A 14001-nucleotide genomic window follows, 5' to 3' on the forward strand; every position below is an offset into this window, starting at 1 on the left:
CTCTCAATTTTACTTCACAAGTGATACCAATAGAAGACTCTCATAGGATTATAGGAACCCTTTTAACTGTAGGAGATTTTAAGTACTTCTAAGAGATTGATTAGCAAGATGATCGCATCTTGACGAAAATGGCCATGACTTGGTGTACGTGTGATGCAGCACCGTGAAAAAAAATTGAGAAAATGGGAGAGAAATAGACGAAATGGGATAGAATTATAAGAATAGGGAAAGAAGAGACGAAAAAAACTGAAGAAGTGACGAAAATAACCAGAAGAATAGACGAATTTAGGGAGAGAAGGGAAGAAAACAGAAATCATATGTTACGAACCCGAATCGGTTCGGAACGTGATTGATCATCTTAGAGGGAAGATTGGCCTTTTGATCCACTTTGAGGGAAGGATCAATCCTCTTTTGTGCTAAAAAGACACAATTCTAAGATAATTTCTTCATTCATTGATTTCCATTACAATAGCATGTGCTTATATAAAACACTCCAAGATAAACATAGAAAGATCTAGCAAGATCTTATGATAAATATAAAAATAACTAAATAAAGATTATACTAATATAAATTAGTATTGTAATTTAAAATAAGAAAGTAATTTATTCTATTCAAAATGGGACCCATTTAGGCACGTATCATTCCACCATTCTTGAAATCAACCTTGTCCTCAAGGTTGGAGATTACGAATTGGATGGTGAAAAATGAAATCTTGTGTTCCTTTCTTCCTCTTTTCGTCTTGTAATTAGTCATCATTACGTATGTCGTCATCAAGAATTTAGGCTGCCCAATTTTAAAAGTGTTATCATCGGTCCTTTTGTCAAAGCTCTTTCGTTGCGTTTTTTTAGAATGGTTTGAATGGTGATGCACGAATAGTTGTGGGCGAGTAACTTTACGTTGGCGTTGGACGGGCCGAGATGATTGACGGATTTTCCGGCGACGAAACTCGACGACGCTGAAAATAAACGGCGACTTTCTTTTGTGGTTTCTTCAGTTTTTCTTCTATATTCTTTCTTTCTCCGTTCTTTTCTCATCTTTTTCTTTTTCGTCTTTTCTTTTTCATCGTGCAAGACTGCTGGATCACCATGTCCATTTTGTTCAAGCCTTCCACAAATTGTCATTGACATTCATTCAATTCCAAAACAAGTGTTTTGATCTTATGAAAATCTTCACACATCGAATCCAAAATCTCTGAAGACGTAGCCATGGCGCATGATTGACCGCTTTGATACCAATTGTTACGAACCCGAATCGGTTCGTAACGTCTTCCTTTGTGCTAAAAAGACACAATTCTAAGATAATTTCTTCATTCATTGATTTCCATTACAATAGCATGTGCTTATATAAAACACTCCAAGATAAATATAGAAAGATCTAGCAAGATCTTATGATAAATATAAAAATAACTAAATAAAGATTATACTAATCTAAATTAGTATTGTAATCTAAAATAAGAAAGTAATTTATTCTATTCTAAATGGGACCCATTTAGGCACGTATCATTCCACCATTTTTGAAATCAACCTTGTCCTCAAGGTTGGAGATTACGAATTGGATGGTGAAAAATGAAATCTTGTGTCCCTTTCTTCCTCTCTTCGTCTTGTAATTAGTCATCATTACGCATGTCGTCATCAAGAATTTAGGCTGCCCCATTTTAAAAGTGTTATCATCAGGCCTTTTGTCAAAGCTCTTTCGTTGCGTTTTTTTGGAATGGTTTGGATGGTGATGCACGGATGGTTGTGGGAGAGTACCTTTACGTTGGCGTTGGACGGGCCGAGATGATTGACGGATTTTCCGGCGACGAACTCGACGAGGCTGAAAATAAACGGCGACTTTCTTTTGTGGTTTCTTCAGTTTTTCTTCTATATTCTTTCTTTCTCCATTCTTTTCTCATCTTTTTCTTTTTCGTCTTTTCTTTTTCATCGTGCAAGACTGCTGGATCACCATGTCCATTTTGTTCAAGCCTTCCACAAATTGTCATTGACATTCATTCAATTCCAAAACAAGTGTTTTGATCTTCTGAAAATCTTCACACATCGAATCCAGAATCTCTGAAGACGTAGCCATGGCGCATGATCGACCGCTTTGATACCAATAGTTACGAACCTGAATCGGTTCATAACGTCCTCATTTGTGCTAAAAAGACACAATTCTAAGATAATTTCTTCATTCATTGATTTCCATTACAATAACATGCGCTTATATAAAACACTCCAAGATAAACATAGAAAGATCTAGCAAGATCTTATGATAAATATAAAAATAACTAAATAAAGATTATACTAATCTAAATTAGTATTGTAATCTATCAAGCTACTAAATATATAAGATCTAGTAGATCTTACTAGATCTGATCTTATTCTCTAAAATAAGAAAGTAATTTATTCCATTCTAAATGGGACCTATTTAGGCACGTATCATCAAAAGAGAGAAAAGAAAACCAAAATTAGAGGGAGAAGAATATTTATTCAATATCAATAATTATTAAAAGTTTTAAAATAAGCTATAAAGAGGCCTATATATAGGCAAATAAACAACCAAAAGATAGAAACCTACTAAAATAAGAATTCTTAAAAATAACATGGAAAATAAAATCCTATAAACTAATAACATGAAAATAAAAATACTAGAAACTAAATAATACGGAAATAAATCCTAATATCTGCATCATTCTCCCCCGGTTAAAAAAGAACTCACCCTCGAGTTCTAGTCCGCCTGGGTCAAAGATGTAAACAATCCACTGAAGTAGTAGAATGCGTAATCCGGCGAAAGCAATCATGATGTCCATAAAGAGAGAAAAAAAAGGGCTAAAAATCCGAAAAAAGAAGAGAAATAGCCTTTTTTTTTTCTCTGGGAGGTGTCTACAGGTAACAAGAGGGGGGGGGGGGGGGTTGGTTGAAAAGAGTCCTTTTTTTATAATGTTTGAAAAGTCACTGACGTAGGTAACTTTGGTATTCTAAAAAATGGTGAGATGGTCCTTGGCTTACAGTCTCAAAGAAAAAAAGGGAAAATGCTCCCTCCTCTCTATTGACCCCCCTCCTCAATCAGTGATCTCATCCAAAGAAATTTCAAGACATAAGGAGCGGTTCTGTTGCCTGTTTTTCTTGAAGGTGTCCTTGTTTGGTTCAGTGTTTGATGTCGGTCTTATTTTGCTCCTCCTGTTGGAGTCTCTAGTTGTCTCTTGTTGCCTCTTTTTGTTTGATTGGGTCTTCCTTTGAGCCAACAGCTCCGTATGGTTGCAAGTAAATTTTTTGTCCTAAGAAGTTTTAGTAAAATTTTGGTCCCATCCCGTGTTTGGTTGCCTTTTAGCACTAGAATTTTTTTAATCCCACTTTTGTAATGATTGCTTGTGTGGTGAATTTTTTTAATCAACTCTTGTAATGATTGCCTTTTCATCCCATCCCAAAATAATCCCAAGAACCAAAAATAAGCTTGAGAAGAATTTTTTTCTTTCCAACAGTTCAAGCAACCAAACAAAGGTTTTTTTTTTCCCACCATAGTTCGGTCAACCAAACATGGGATTTTTATTTTACCGGGATAATTCTAGGACTTTTTTTTTTCCCACCAATCTCTTTGGATTTTTTTTTCTCCCACATATATCCCAGGAACCAAAAAAAACCCGGCAACCAAACAGATTGCGGTTTTCTCTTTTTATCTTATGTAGCTTGTTTCTTATTAAATATATCTGGTGGGGTCCACCTAACACCAGCTTACCCATCAAAAAAATAATTTTTTTTGATATTCTCCTCAATATTTCTGCAAAAGTAACTTTTGCTCTTTTTTCTATGAAAGGTACCTTCCTCTCTTTTTCCCGAAAGCTAGTGAAGACTTACCTTACAAGTAAAGAAACCACATTCACTTTTCTTTTGCAGGTGACGACTGACAAGTGACAACCATGGTTTTAAATTTCGACCGAAATCCAACCGAAATTTCGGATTTCGGTGGGGACCGATACCGGTATTTGGCGAAATTAAATATTTTTCCCCATTTACCAAATTTTGGCCGATTCGGTCGGAAATTTCTAGAAAATGCATTTTTATTTTTTAAAAAAAAATGTTACAAAATTTCGGTCCTAAATTTCGGAATTTCTGTCCGGAATTTCAAACGGGAGCACCAAATTTCGACCGAAATTTCGGTTTTCCGAATGTCCGAAATGGTTACCGAAACCAAAAATTTAAACCACGGTGACAAGAAGAGAAAATTTTGGGCTGGAATATCGTACACACCCCCCGCCCCCCGTTTGGCTATTTCCCCCCCTTTAAACAGTTTTCGTTAAAGGTGGAGAAGCAACCGTTAGTTCCAAAAGCATAAAAGTGATCGAAAACTGCTAAAGGGAAGGCGGGGGGAGCATTTCACTCCCCAAAGTCTAAAGTTGCCTTTTCTTGCTTAATTTATAGTCACTCCTAATGGTCCTTACTTGCCCTTTTTTTATAATTTTTTTTTCTCTGACGATAGGACTTTGCAGGCTACTTTTTCTGCCTAAAAATATTCTCAGAGAGGAGGATTGCAATACAAGTCACCTTGATATCGATTAATATATGAATAAGGCGAGTTTTTATATGGTGGCCGACCTTATGATATAAAGGGCAGAGAGAGAAAAAACTTTCCCCTTGATAAAAAAATCACGAGGGCTGATATTTTCTCTCTCCGCCCTTTATGTCAGATGGTAAACCACCATGTAATTTATCAAATAAGGCAACCTGCCTTAGTGCCTTAAGTGCTACTGTGCAAGTTACCAAATAAAGATGTGCAAGTTACTAATAAAGGGACCCTCTTTTTTTTCTTTTTTTTTATGAACTTACCAAATCTTTCTCTGCGAATCAGGGAACTTTCTTACCAAATCGTAAATCTTCACTAGTGGCCCGTAAAGGCGGATCTCGCCGGTGAATGAGGGCTGGCTGGCTGTGTGGCTCTTGTGTGAAACCACACAGCTGGTTCGTTGAATTAAAGAAAATTCAGTGATGCACGCTGATTTGTGTCGATACTTTGATAGAGGCAAGCACGATGTGGCTTGTTGGTATGAATTGGATTTGGGGGCTGAGATTAGGTGGAAAAGAGATGTCTCGGGTATGGGGCTGCTGGTAGAGGAGTTAGGTGGGCTGATTGCAGTTGTAGAAAGGCAGCAAGCTGTGATTGGCTGTGGTTCTTGAATTAGGGTTTGTGGGCTGCAAGATGGGTTATGGGGCTGAAATTTGCAGGGTGAAGATGGTGAACACTACCTAAACTTGTCGAAAACAAGAGATGAAGAACAAATCTTGGATCCTTCACTTTGATACCAAATTGATGCAGCACCGTGAAGAAAAATTGAGAAAATGGGAGAAAAATAGACCAAAAGGGATATCAACGTGTGGCATATGTGCTTGGTAATTGGTGTGGGACCCTGATAGAACTCACCCTTAAAAGCTAGCCGTAAGGGGAGGGTGCCAAAGTCCTTATAAGCCCTTACAACATCCATTCACTTTTGCAATGTGGGATCTTTGCTTTCGTGTTTCAACGCGAAAGCAACGTGGGAACTACAAGATCTTCCTCAGGGGATTTTCTCCATCTTCGAGGGTACATCGGGGTTGGTGAAATCTTCCCCTAAGGATTTTTCTTCGTCCTCAAGGGTACACTAGGTTACTATGCCCCAGCTCTAATACCACTTGTTGGGACGTGGGCACAACTCACCCTTAACAGCTAGCTTTTGGGGGGAGGGTGTTGAAGTCCTTATAAGCCCTTCCACATCTATTCACTTTTCCAATGTGGGATTGGAAAGTGAGGTTTTGAGGAGGAGTGAATGCTTTTAACAAAAAAATAGATTTTTTTAAACAAAAAAATGGATTTTTTTTAACAAAATTAGAGAGTGAAGCTCACACCTGCTTGTTTTCCCCACTTTATTTGGTGTAAAATGGATGTCTCAAAGTTTAGAAACGTCTAAGATCATCCTTCGAAGCAGATTTGTAGGGTACCCCTATCTATGTCTGGGACCAACAAATGAATGGATGGCATAGATCATCTAAATAGGTGGGCCCCACTGTATTTTTTTCTTCTGCCAGTGTAGTTTGATAAAAAATAAACGCTTACTTGCCACATAAAATCTCCACTACTTTACCTTTTCTGCTATGCTTATACAGATATATGGAATAATGTCAAATCTATAATTTATTTTTATATTTTTTAAATCATTAATTATATTTGTATATTAAATAATCGGACGTTTTAGAAATAATGTTCATTTTTATCATTCAGAAAAATATTGCACATTTCTTTTTAGAAAATGATATCTGCATGCGTAATTAGAATATAGGAGTTTGCGGAATGTATGGGATTATTTGTTTGTAGGATAATTTAACCTTGAATATGACCTTTGTTGAGCAAAAAGATTTGATCAAGAAATAATGAATGGTCTTATCAATACACAAATGTAAAACTCTCCAGGAATTTCAATTGCGCTTATATTCATCACTGTAGGAATTGAGTTCAAGCTTTCCCTAGCCTCTTTTCATCAATGGACTCCTAACGTATACAAAGGAGTGCGGTTCGTTCAACAAATTACCCCATTCTGCCCCATAACAATTATTTGACCATTGGATTGTGACCCATCATCAAACTGCGGCCAAGATCGCACCGATTGAGATTCAATCGTTGGTACGTGATTGGTTACGATCCTGTGGTGCATATCCCACTTGATCGGCTTTCTACCATCAATATGCGATCCTACAATCTGAATCGCACCCGAGTCTGGCCGTTGGAACACAGCTAAGCACGATCGTATAGTCTAGATTGCACATGGTTGAGGTTCATCTTATCCGATCGTTGTCTGATCGCTCCATTCGACTAAAATCAACACAGATCATGATTAATAACCTATATACAATTGAAAAAATTCTAACATTTCCAATCGCTGCACTCCAAATCCTAGTACCACTTGGGAAATTGAAATAATAACACACGGCCAAGATTTTTAGCTATTATCAATGTCAAAAACCCATGTCGTGTGTGAGGACGATGCATTGCAGTGTCCTAAGACCCTGCCTCTTGCTAAATGACATGTGCTTTAAAAGCAAGGTGGAGAAGCTGAAGGGTACTTATTAACCTTCTCCACTCTTTTTTTCAATGTGGGATTCTTTCCCAAGCCTCTTTTACAACCACTTTAAAAACCCTTTTTCGAGAATAAAACCTTTTCCAAAAACACCTTTTTAATTTGGAAAATCTTTAGCGACCTTACCTTGGGTTACTTGTTGGTTGTTGCCATGTGATGGGGTATGAAAAGAGGCAACCAATTAGCTGTCGACACGTGGTCCTCAAAGGGCCCACCACAAATTCAGCACCTACCCAAGGGTAGTTTGGTAATCTGCCAAGAGCAGGTAAACCTAAACCCACAAATGGGCAGACACCTGTCCTGGGGTAGGTAATTCAACCACCCTAGGGCTCTTTATAAAAGGTCTCCTAAGGCTCAAAGAGAGGGGATATAATAACTTATGAACTACCACTCTTAAAAGTTTTGGCTCTGCACTTCTGCTCACACTGACTTGAGTGTCGAAGGGCTCGTCCGGAGTAACGACTCCGGGTTGGTCTTCTGACCTCGTGCGCTCTTGTACAGGGCTTGGTTCCTTCAGCTCAGCCTCTTGGGCCTGCTAGACCAGCTCTTTCGTCACTGCCATATATGTTACCAATTTTAGGCATAACAGATTGGCGCCATCCATGGGACCCTGAACTAAAAGCTGTTCAAATTCCCCCTTTACAAAAATGGCAGGACGGAGGAGTGCCCGGACAGCCCGAGCTGAAGCGCCTCGCAGGATTCGAAGCGAACAAATGGCCTCACAGATAGTGGCTCCTTTAGCCATAGCAGAACAGAGTCCGGCTCATTCGGAGCATCTGAACCTTGCTCCTACTCCTGAACAAATCCAAACTCTCTTTCAACAAATGACTACTCTTGTTAGTCAATATCAAAACCTGATCCAAGCGCCTCCCCAGGATCTCCCAGAGGCTCCACGACCTGCCCAGGAAAGGTCGAGTGCCCACAGGGGAAACCGGCACCTCCCAGCAGAGACCGGACCCACCACTCCACAAGGCGAGTACATCATTCGAGAACCAGGCACGTCCATACAGAGCCTCACCACCGCCAGAGGTCATGATCTCGCTCCGTGCAGAGGCACCGAGCCAAGGAAGACCGTGTGCCGCGGGAAAGATCCCGGCATCGTCGAGGGAGTTCGGAGAGTCACTTCGGCTCTGCGGCGAGCCCCTCAGTGGAGAAAAATAGGTCCGCAAACTGAGTGAATAAGGTGGCCGATCCGATGCTGAGAAGGATCGAAGAAATAGACCACCGAATAGAAGAACTGGCGAAAGATCAAGGCAGGTCTACTTCGAAGATATTCTCGAGCAAAGGGTCCACAGATAATGTTATGAGTGCGCCGGCGCCAAAAGGGTTCAAAATGCCACTTGTTCCGCAATAAGATGGAACCACTGACCTGCTCGACCATCTGGAGACATTCCGAACAATGATGCTCCTCCACTGCGCTTCTGATGGCTTTCTCTGCAGGGCTTCCCCACCACCCTAACGGGTGCGGCGCGAGACTGGTACTCGCGGATTAAGCCGAACTCCATCAGCAACTTCGACGACTTTGGGGACGATCTGGTCCGCCATTTCATGAGCAGCCGAAGGCCAAGGAAAACAACAGCATCCATAATGGCCCTGCGGCAGGAGGATAACGAACCTCTAAAAATATTCGTGAGCCGTTTCAACAGGGAGGCCCTCAAGGTACCAAACTTGGATCCTTCAGCCGCCGCAAACGCGCTCCTCGTGGGCGCCAAATCCAAAAACTTCCGGCGAGCAGTTGCCCGCCGAAATCCGCACTCACTGGCAGATCTGATGGCGGGGGCCGAGGAGTACATATCCGTGGAGGAGACACTCGCCGCCTTAGATTCAAACCGGAGGATAACCTTCGAAGAAAAGAACCCTACCAAGCAACGTAGGGACGATAAAGCCCCAAGGAGAGAGAGATCCCCCCAGAGGAGGGAAGAAAATTACACCCTCCTCAACACCTCCAGAAAACACATATTGGCCGCAATCAAGGGAGAAGAATTTGTTAGGTGGTCGGCCATGATGATCTCAAAAGGAAACAAAAGAGATAAGTCTAAGTATTGTCGGTTCCACAGGGGCCACGGGCACGCCACTGATGAGTGCTGGCACCTCAAAGAAGAAATCGAGCTGCTGATCAATCGGGAGAGGGAGAAGCCAACAGGGCCAAAGCCCCCGACGCCTCGGGCCTCTGTCTCCTGTGCGGAACAAATCTCTTCCCCCGGTAAGCCCACGGCCGGAGGCGCGCCGATCCCAGCCTAACGGGGTCATAAACACCATTATGGGAGGACTGGCCGCCGGAGGCACATCATCAAGCGCTCGAAAGGCTTATGCGCGCAGAGTCAATGCCGTGCACACAGGCAACAAAAACATGAAGACAGAGAATGAGATCTCCTTCTCAGATGCAGATCTCGACAACTTGATATTGCCCCATGACGACGCCCTGGTCATGACTATGCTCGTCGTTAACTAGGAGTTAAAGAAAATCCTTGTCGATAACGGGAGTTCGGCCGACATACTCTACTACCATGTTTTTAGCCAGATGATGATAGGAGATGACCGCTTAAAGTCGGCGAACTCCGATTTGTTCGATTTCTCGGGGGAAATTGTTAAAGTAGAAGGGCAGATTGAACTCCTAGTCCTCGTTGGGGAACCGCCGTGTCAAGCTTTCACGATGGTCAACTTCCTGGTAGTGAGGGCCACTTCGGTCTATAACGCTATCTTGGGACGACCCGGCCAGAACCTCATTCGGGCCGTCGCCTCAGCATATTGTAGACACCCCATTTTGACCGTACCCTAAACTTCCCCTGTTTGTGTGAAACCCTATCAAATCAACTAGGTAAGGTTCCGAATTTCACCCCAAGCTATCTTAGGGTCCTAGCAAGGTCCCTGCAGAATCTCATCGAAATCCGAGCTTATTTGCTTAGCAAACGAGCCTCGAAAATGTTGTAGTATAGGTATATAGGGGTTTGAATTAATCAAAGAAGGGGGTGTCCATTGAAAAAAAAAAAAAAGGAAGATAAAGGTATCATTTTGTACATAGGGGGTTGCATAATCTCGTCTAGATCCGAGTCGTTTTCGTGCGCTTATCAAAAATTAGCGCGCCTGCCATTTCTGTGCGCCCATTAATTTGGGTGTGCCGATATCAGCAGCTTTTGTTTTAAAATATATAAGTAAAATCAACGAGAGAAAGAGGGAGATTATTCATTTTTCGTAGAAAATCGAGAGAGAAAGAAATCTGAGAGAGAAAAATCCCCAAATATCCTAACCCTAATCCTCCGATCCAAATCCCCTCTTCTCCGGTGATTTATGCCGGAATCCGGTCCGTTTTCTTGATCATTCCTCTTCTCCGATCTCCTTCTCCGGCCTTAGCTCCAATCGTTCCTTTAAAACTCTTCCATTAGCTTTAGAAACCACAGATCTAAACTCTAATCTCACAGATCTGAAATCTAATCTCTTCATCTCATCATTTTTCTCCGGCTATTTTTTTTGCCAGACTTTTGAAAGTCTCGGTCGTTCTCCTTCTCCGGCCTTAGCTCCGTTTCTTCCTTTAAATTCCAAGAAAGATCTGCAATCTGAGAAAAGAATAAGAGAAAATTTCCAGATCTGAAGAACTCACAGAGGAAGATAGGAAGAAAGTTTAAGTTTCACATTACCGATCATCTTCTCCGGTGATATTGCCGTGCTCCAATCATCTCCGATCAATCTTAAATTTGCAATATGTTTTTAGAGAATCTCATTTTCTAAAAGCAGAGGAAGAGAGATCTGAGAGGATTTAGAGAAGAAGAATTTGAGAAAAGCTAAAAGAAGAAAGAAAGATCTAAAAAAAAGTAAGGAGAGAGAGAGAGGAGGCAGATCTTGCGCTCTGATCCGATCTTGAACATCGCTAGATTTAGCACAATTCGAAGATCAGACGATTTTTCAGCAAGATATCTGATATTTTTCTTTCTCAAGGTATGATTAGCAATCTCTCAGTTTTTTTTTAGTTAGTTTAGATGAGAATTAATAAACTTAGTCTATGATTCTTTTGATTACAAGATTTTCTTCATGTCTTTGATTTTCAATTTTCTATGAATGTTGATTTTCTTTGTGACTGATGAGGATCTGATCTAATTCTGTTTAGATAAGTTTCTTTGATTCTTTAATTTTCAGATTATATGGAGTCAACTACAGTTTTGTGTTTTTGTTATGCTTTATTGTTTTGAAATTCCTTTGTACGTTCTCACTGAAATTTTGTTTTATTACTGCTGTTCTAATGTCATATGATTTTTTTTTAGAATAGTCATCCACTCGGATTTTGATTCTTCTTTCTGTTGCTCATTCTTTGTTGTTTATATGTTTGCATACATGGTTGAATATGTAGTGTAATGAGTAATCTTTAGCAAACAGGTACAAGTTTAGGCTATTTCAAATATTTATAAAGAATTAGAGATTTTCTTTATTTGTATGCATAATTTTGGAACTATTACCTTATGGTTTATAAGTTTAGGTTATTCTAACGTGTGTGTAAAGCAAAGAGGAATTTGTCTTTTATATGGAATTGTAGAATTAACTAATGCAAGGGCACCAATATTTTTAGTTTATTTGATAAAGAATAATAATAACAAAGTTGAAAATTGTCTGAGCTTTATTATTTTACATCATTTTGTTTTGGTTTTGATGTGTTTGGTTTTTGTAATCTATTCATGTAATTGCACAACACTGGGTTGAGAATTTAGTTGGTTTAAATGCTTTTTGAGTCAAAATCTGAGAAGTATAGGTAAAAAAAAGAAAGAAGAAACATCTACTGGATGAATGATGTACGATTTGAAAAGGGTTTGTTTCTGTTTGCATCCAATATTTTTGACTCAGGGGCAATCATTGTAGCAAATGTTAGTGCATTGTCGTATTTTATTTTTATATGTTTGGTTCATATGTTACTTTTCAGAGTAAGAATGGTATTAGAACATTGCTTAGAGGGCCCTCTGTTCCAAATAGCTTTGTTTTTATTTGGCCTTTTTGTGTATGATCAATTAGTTTTTGGTTGTTAGGTATGTTTTCTTATAACTTTGGAAAATGGAATGGTTCTAGAGATTACCACTTTCAGGGCATATATTATGGTTATTAAGTTTGTGTTCTTTCAATGTTGATGAATCAAATGGAATGATTCCTTGGATATTTATATTGTTATGAAGATAGGTGTGTGTTAATTTGGTACGATTATTTGAAAGCATGCATAAATTATTATCTAAAGTATGGATGATGTCTGTGTAAAATTTTGGTTATATGCTTATGATAGCTTGATTACTGTGGGTAAAATGATGATAAAAATGAATTAAAAAGTATAAACTGAAATTGTATGAAGCAATTCTTCTGTGATAAGGGTTATTGTGTGACATCTGTGATCTACTAAATGGTGAAAATGTTTATGGTTTGGTAATTTTCAAAATGCAAATACCATTTCGGATGATTCCTTTAGTTTGGCCAGTCAGTTTTGTTTTGTAATGTTATTTTTGATCCTTGACCAAGACTATCAATGTAAAATTTCATCTATTCAAATGAAATTAGAACTGCTTGAATAAGAAATTTCTCGTTGGCCAAACTTACAGTTAAAAGTTTAAACATGTACAACAAATTAAATTCATTTCATATTTTGTTTTAATTTTTTTTTTATCATAACAGTACAATCATATTGTAAGCTTACAAATAAATTTATACATGACTCTTTTTTAGAACTTTATGAGAATTTATATCATTATATCAAAACAAAGAAGTAGATTTGTCTCTCTTTGGTTACTTTAATAGTCGTTAATGAATATGCTCAGTTCATGTCTGCCTCGATTGGTTGATTTAGTTCTAGTTTGTAATTCCTTTCTTAGGAATTATATACTATTTGACAAAAATGAAAATGTATAAATAGTGGGGTATGTGTGTACAGGTATATGTTTCGACCCCATTTTTTTTTAGCATAAATCTGTTGACATTTCAGCCCTCAGTCCCCTGAAGTACAAACAACCCCGCACCATTTTTAACATGTACAACCTTCTTATCATTTTGGGGGTTTACATCCCTTTCACAATCTTGATGTTGACAGCCCATATACATTGATAACTTCAACCCCCTGTTTGAGTCTAGCTTTCAGCCCAAAAATCTGTCTTTGTTCAGCGCAATTCATGCATAAATCTGCCCTGTTTTTGGCACAGGTTTCGTCAATTTTCTGTACGGATTTCACCTATAAATTTGTCATCGGTTTGAGCACAGTTTTCTGCACTATAGCCTCTTGTTGAGCACAATTTTCACTTACTATAGTCTCTTTTTGAACACAGATTTTATTCACAATCTGGCCCCTGTGTTTAGCATAGATTCAACCCCATTTGCTGCCCAGTTTTCTGCACCATGATTCAGCCCATGGTTAGCTCCCTGTTGTGGCACAATGTGAGCCCATAGTTCAGTCATTGGCAGCACAATTCTGTCTATGATTTAACCCCAGTTTGGTGTACATTTATGTGCCCATGGTTCATGTCATTGCTAACGCAAATCTGCCCTCTGTTTCGAACAGTTTCAATCCGCAAATCAGCCCCTGTTAGGTACACTTCAGCCCTTATTATACACATGTTCATGCACTGAGTCAACTCATGATTCAACCTTTGATTGCACAAATTCAACCCTTGTTGTAACCCCCTCTAAGTCAGTCATGTTATCCCCTAATTCATCACTTTAATATATGGCTATTCTCTCATGTAACAGGGCAGCAGCATGATGCACAAGTGTCTATGTTTGTTTAAATGTGCTTGATGTTGTTTAAATTTGATTGTTAGATTGAGCATGCTGAAATTGCACATAGGGATGTTTTCATATCTCTCGTCAATCTCATGTGAATGTATGTAAATCTATTAGCATAAGCTATATAATCCATGAGAAGTTGCTTCAATTGAAAAATTATCTTGAGAATTTAATTTTA

This window comes from Tasmannia lanceolata, unplaced genomic scaffold (assembly GCF_043159265.1).
Source record: "Tasmannia lanceolata isolate RefF3 unplaced genomic scaffold, GAP_Taslan_0.1 ptg000008l, whole genome shotgun sequence".
NCBI classification, from domain to species: domain Eukaryota; kingdom Viridiplantae; phylum Streptophyta; class Magnoliopsida; order Canellales; family Winteraceae; genus Tasmannia; species Tasmannia lanceolata.